A 6,470-nucleotide genomic window follows, 5' to 3' on the forward strand; every position below is an offset into this window, starting at 1 on the left:
TTCCAAGTCATAAGATTATGCATCATCAATCATATCATTCAATTCTTGTCTAATTCTCATGAAATCATGTAAAGTTCACAATGTTTACTTGAATCAAGGTGTAAGTGTATTTTCATCCAAAACTTGCTTATTTACTAAGAAAATGCATGAAGCTACCCTAAAATAGTAAAGAAAAGGTCAGTGAAACTGGCCAAGATGCCCTGGCATCAGATTCTCAACCTAAAGAGAGCCTAGACTCTTGGGAAAAGTTGGTCAATACTTTCCTAGCTAAATTCTTTCTCCCTCAAAAGATAAGCAAAATCAAAGTGGAAGTTCAAACCTTCAGACAAGGAGAAGGTGAATCCCTCTATGAAGCTTGGGAAGGATACAAGCAATTGATCAGGAGGTGTCCTCCTGATGTTCTCTCAGAAATGTCTATCATAGGAGTGTTCTATGATGGTCTGTCTGAGATGTCCAAAATATCATTGGACAGCTCTGCAAGTGGATCACTGGTGGACGAAATTGTGATCATCAACAATGGCTCCAAAGACTTGGTGCTCTCAAACATAAATCACACTTTGTCACAACTCCGCACAACTAACCAGCAAGTGTACTGGGTCGTCTAAGTAATACCTTACGTGAGTAAGGGTCGATCCCACAGAGATTGTTGGTATGAAGCAAACTATGGTCATCTTGTAAATCCCAGTCAGGCGGATTCAACTATATTAAGAGATTATTGGATATTTGAATAATAATAATAAATTTAAACAGAAAATAAAGATAGAGTTACTCATGTAATTCAATGATGGGAATTTCAGATAAGTGTATGGAGGTGATGTGTTACTTCCGAATCTCTGCTTTTCCTACTGCTTCTATCCAATCTTTGTCACTCCTTTCTATGGCAAGCTGTATGTAGGGCATCACCATTGTCAATGGCTACATCCCATTCTCTCAGTGAAAATAGTCCAAATGCTCTGTCACAGCACGGCTAATCATCTGTCGATTCTCGATCATGTTGGAATAGAATCCCTTGATTCTTTTGCGTTTGTCATCACGCCCAGCAATCGCGAGTTTGAAGCTCATCACAATCATTCAATTCCGAAATCCTACTCGAAATACCACAGACAAGGTTAGACTTTCCGGATTCCCATGAATGCCGCCATCAATTCTAGCTTATACCACGATGATTCTGATTAAGGAATCCAAGAGATATGCGCCCGGTCTAAGGTAGAACGGAAGTGGTTGTCAGTCACGCGTTCATAGGTGAGAATGATGATGAGTGTCACGGATCATCACATTCATCATGTTGAAGTGCAACGAATATCTTAGAATAAGAATAAGTCAAATTGAATAGAAAATAGTAGTACTTGCATTGAAACTTGAGGTACAGCAAAGCTCCACACCCTTAATCTATGGTGTGTAGAGACTCCACCGTTGAAAATACATAAGTGATGAAGGTCCAGGCATGGCCGAATGGCCAGCCCCCATGAAAGACCGAATGGTCAAAAGACTAGATAGTCAAAGACTGATCAAAGATGTTTAATACAATAGTAAACTATCCTATTTATACTAGACTAGCTACTAGGGTTTACAGAAGTAAGTAATTGATGAATAAATCCATTTCCGGGGCCCACTTGGTGTGTGTTTGGACTGAGCTTGATCTTTACACGAGCTGAGGCCTCTTTTGGAGTTGAACGCCAACTTGTAACGTGTTTTTGGCGTTCAACTCTGGTTCATGACGTGTTTCTGGCGTTTGACTCCAGAATGCAGCATGGAACTGGCGTTGAGCGCCAGTTTACGTCGTCAAACCTCGAATAAAGTATGGACTATTATATATTGCTGGAAAGCTCTGGATGTCTACTTTCCAAAGCCGTTGAGAACGCGTCATTTGAAGTTCTGTAGCTCCAGAAAATCTATTTTGAGTGCAGGGAGGTCAGATTCCAACAGCATTAGCAGTCCTTTGTCAGCCTCCTATCAGAGTTTTGCTCAGGTCCCTCAATTTCAGCCAGAAAATACCTGAAATCACAGAAAAATACACAAACTCATAGTAAAGTCCAGAAATGTGAATTTAGCATAAAAACTAATGAAAACATCCCTAAAAGTAACTAGATCATACTAAAAACTACCTAAAAACAATGCCAAAAAGCGTATAAATTATCCGCTCATCACAACATCAAAATTAAATTGTTGCTTGTCCCCAAGCAACTGAAAATCAATTAGGATAAAAAGAAGAGAATATACTATAAATATCAAAATATCAATGAATATTAATTCTAATTAGATGAGCGGGACTTGTAGATTTTTGCTTCTGAACAATTTTGGCATCTCACTTTTTCCTTTGAAGTTCAGAATGATTGGCTTCTCTAAGAACTTAGAATTTCGGATAGTGTTATTGATTCTCCTAGTTAAGTATGTTGATTCTTGAACACAGCTACTTTTATGAGTCTTGGCCGTGGCCCTAAGCACTTTGTTTTCCAGTATTACCACCGGATACATAAATGCCACAGACACATGACTGAGTGAACCTTTTCAGATTGTGACTCAGCTTTGCTAGAGTCCCTAGTTAGAGGTGTCCAGAGCTCTTAAGCACACTCTTTTTGCTTTGGATCACGACTTTAACCACTCAGTCTCAAGCTTTTCACCTGGACCTGCATGCCACAAGCACATGGTTAGGGACAGCTTGATTTAGCCGCTTAGGCCTGGATTTTATTTCCATGGGCCCTCCTATCCATTGATGCTCAAAGCCTTGGATCCTTTTTACCCTTGCCTTTTGGTTTTAAGGGCTATTGGCTTTTTCTGCTTGCTTTTTTTTCTTTCTAAATATTTTTTTCGCAAGCTTTTGCTATTCACTGCCTTTCTTGCTTCAAGAATCAATTTTATGATTTTTTAGATCATCAATAACATTTTTCTTTTCCATCATTCTTTCAAGAGCCAACAATTTTAACATTCATAAACAACAAGATCAAAAATATGCACTGTTTAAGCATTCATTCAGAAAACAAAAAGTATTGTCACCACATCAATATAATTAAACTAAATTCAAGGACAATTTTTGAAATTTATGTACTTCTTGTTCTTTTGAATTAAAAACAATTTTCATTTAAGAGAGGTGAAGGATTTATGGAATTTATTCATAGCTTTAAGACATAGTTACTACATACTAATGATCATGAAGTAGAGATACAAAACATAGACGAAAAACAGAAAAATAAGAACAAGGAATGAATCCACCTTAGTGGCATCTTCTTCTTGAAGGACCAATGATGTCCTTAAGCTCTTCTATGTCCCTTCCTTGCCTTTGTTGCTCCTCCCTCATTGCTCTTTGATTTTCTCTAATTTCATGGAGAATGATGGAGTGCTCTTGATGTTCCACCCTTAATTGATCCATATTGTAACTCAAATCTTCTAAGGAAGTGTTGAGTTGTTCCCAATAGTTGTTGGGAGGAAAGTGCATCCCTTGAGGCATCTCCGGGATTTCTTGGTGATGAGCTTCCTCATGCGTCTCTTGGGTTCCATGAGTGGGCTCTCTTGTTTGCTCCATCCTTTTCTTAGTGATGGGCTTGTCCTCCTCAATGAGGATGTCTCCTTCTATGATAACTCCAGCTGTGTAACATAGATGGCAAATAAGATGAGGAAAAGCTCGCCTTGCCAAAGTAGAAGGCTTATCGGCTATTTTATAGAATTCATGGGAGATGACTTCATGAACTTCTACTTCCTCTCCAATCATGATGCTATGAATCATGATGGCCCGATTCACAGTAACTTCAGATCGGTTGCTAGTGGGGACGAGGGAGCGTTGGATGAACTCCAACCATCCTCTAGCCACAGGCTTGAGGTCCAGTCTTCTTAGTTGAACCGGCTTGCCTTTGGAATCTCTTTTCCATTGAGCTCCTTCCACACATATGTCCATAAGGACTTGGTCCAACCTTTGATTAAAGTTGACCCTTCTAGTTTAGGGGCGTGCATCTCCTTGCATCATGGGCAAGTTGAACGCCAACCTCACATTTTTCGGACTAAAATCTAAGTATTTCCCCCGAACCATTGTAAGATAATTCTTTAGGTTCGGGTTCTTACTTTGATCATGGTTCCTAGTGATCCATGCATTAGCATAGAACTCTTGAACCATTAAGTTTCCTACTTGTTGGATGGGGTTGGTTAGAACTTTCCAACCTCTTCTTTGGATCTCATGTCGGATCTCCGGATACTCATTTTTCTTGAGCATGAAAGGGACCTCGGGGATCACCTTCTTCTTGGCCACAACATCATAGAAGTGGTCTTGATGGGATTTGGAGACGAATTTTTCCATCTCCCAAGACTCAGAGGTGGAAGCTTTTGTCTTCCCTTTCCCTTTTCTAGAGGATTCTCCAGCCTTAGGTGCCATTAATGGTTATGGAAAAACAAAAAAAGCTATGCTTTTACCACACCAAACTTAGAATATTGCTCGCCCTCGAGCAAGAGATGAAAGAAGAGAAGAAGAAGAAGAAAATATGGAGGAGAGGGAGTAGGTTCGGCCATTTAGGGTGGGTTTGGGTGGGAAAGAAATTTTGAATTTTGAAGGTAGGTGGGGTTTATGGGGAAAAGTGGATGGATGTGAGTGGTAAAGGGGGTATTTGGGAAGAGAGATTGAGGTGATTGGTGAAGGGTTTTGGGGAAGAGTGTTTATTGGAAAGAGAGGATGAATGTTGAGAAGAGGGGAGAATAGGGTAGGTGGGGATCCTGTGGGGTCCACAGATCCTGAGATGATCCTGTGGGATCCACAGATCCTGAGGTGTCAATGATTCACATCCCTGCACCAATTAGGCATGTAAAATGACTTTCCATGCAATTCTGACATTTAAACACCGAAGTGATGCATGTTCTGGGCGTTCAACGCCCATGTGCAGCATGTTTCTGGCGTTGAACGCCAGTTCCATGCTTGTTAACGTGGACTCTAACGTGAGACCTAGGGGCACACTTGAACGTTAGTGACAATGTTGAGTGTAACTAACGTTCTCGAAGGTTGGCAAAAGCCACGTTAGAATCCACGTTAACCTAGTTAACGTGAGCTTTAACGTGAAGCAAGAAGGGGCACACTTGAACGTTAGTGACAATGTTGAGTGTCACTAACGTTCTCGAAGGCTAACAAGGCAATGTTAAAAGCCACGTTAACCCAGTTAATGTGGGCTTCAACGTGAGGCAAAGGGGTGCATGGCAACGTTAGTGACAATGTTAAGTGTCACTAACGTTCTCGAACTTGTATTTTCACTAAATGATAAAAACCCCTAACGTCTTGAGCTAAAGTCTATGCCCACTTCACACTATCTCTCTACAAGTAAGCCAAGCCCAAATTAAAGAAAGGAACTGCTTTAAGCAAAAAGAATCAAAGGCCCAAGACTAGAAGAGTAGTATATATAGGAGCTAGGACAGAGAACTACTCTTTGTATTTACTTTCTTTGTACTTCTAGCTTTATCATGTATTCTCCATCTTTGATTTTGATTTCTAGAGCTATGAACAACTAAAACCCTTTCATTGGGTTAGGGAGCTCTGTTGTAATTTGATGGATCAATACTAATTTTCTTATTCTTCTTCTATCTTTCCTTTTGATTTTACTTGAAAGCTTTCGATCTTCATCCAATTGGATAGTTATCTTGGAAAAGAAGCTATTCAAACATGGATCTCTTCGGATCCTTGAAAAAGGAATGAAGAGATTAGCTAGAAATGCTTTCTCATGCTGGACCAAATTGAGTGTGGATGGGTATGTGGCTATAACCCTCTAAGCATTTGATTTGGGAAGTGCATGTGGTATAATCAGTGACCACACTTCATCTCTTCTCATGAGCAATTGACCAAGGAATTGGCTATTGATCAAGATTTGAGAGATTGAATTGCAAGAAATTGTGATTCAATCACTTAAGATTGCCAAGGAGATCAATGAGTGCATTGATTGAGGAAGAGATGAAAATGAAATTGATCCGGAGAATGCAACATCTCCTAAGCCCAATGAACTCCCCATTTCTGATCTTACCCATTCTCTTTATTTTCTACAATTTACTTTTATGAGCAATTCCCCCATTCCCATTTACAATTCTGCTATTTACTTTCAGTCATTTACTTTCTCGCCATTTTAATTTCTGCAATTATCAACTCTATTCATGGATTCGCTCAACTAGATCATTCCTCTAATTAAAGTTGCTTGATCAATCAATCCCTGTGGGATTCGACCTCACTCTATTGTGAGTTTTTACTTGACGACAAATTCGATACACTTGCCGAATGGGAATTTATTGAGAGACAAGTTTTACCCCGATCAAGTTTATGGCGCCGTTGCCGGGGATTGATTGTGCATCGACAATGATTACATTAGAGGATCACTAGATTGAGCATTTGTATTTTGTTTGATTTAATTTTCTGTTTGGTTAATTTGCTTTCCGTCTTAGTTTAATTCTTCCCCTCCCCTGTTTCTGAGTTTTTCTTTGCTATTTACAATTCAGTTCACTAACCCACTAACTGT

At 39.7% G+C, this 6,470-nt stretch overlaps 1 non-coding gene across 1 annotated transcript; it reads right to left on the minus strand.

Moving 5' to 3' along the window:
- Positions 1-296: 296 nt before the first annotated feature.
- On the minus strand, positions 297-403 carry LOC130972509 (small nucleolar RNA R71). The gene has a single exon (XR_009083671.1). It is a non-coding gene; the product is annotated as a small nucleolar RNA R71 (small nucleolar RNA).
- Positions 404-6,470: the final 6,067 nt, after the last annotated feature.

Source organism: Arachis stenosperma, chromosome 3 (assembly GCF_014773155.1).
Source record: "Arachis stenosperma cultivar V10309 chromosome 3, arast.V10309.gnm1.PFL2, whole genome shotgun sequence".
Classification (NCBI taxonomy): Eukaryota; Viridiplantae; Streptophyta; class Magnoliopsida; order Fabales; family Fabaceae; genus Arachis; species Arachis stenosperma.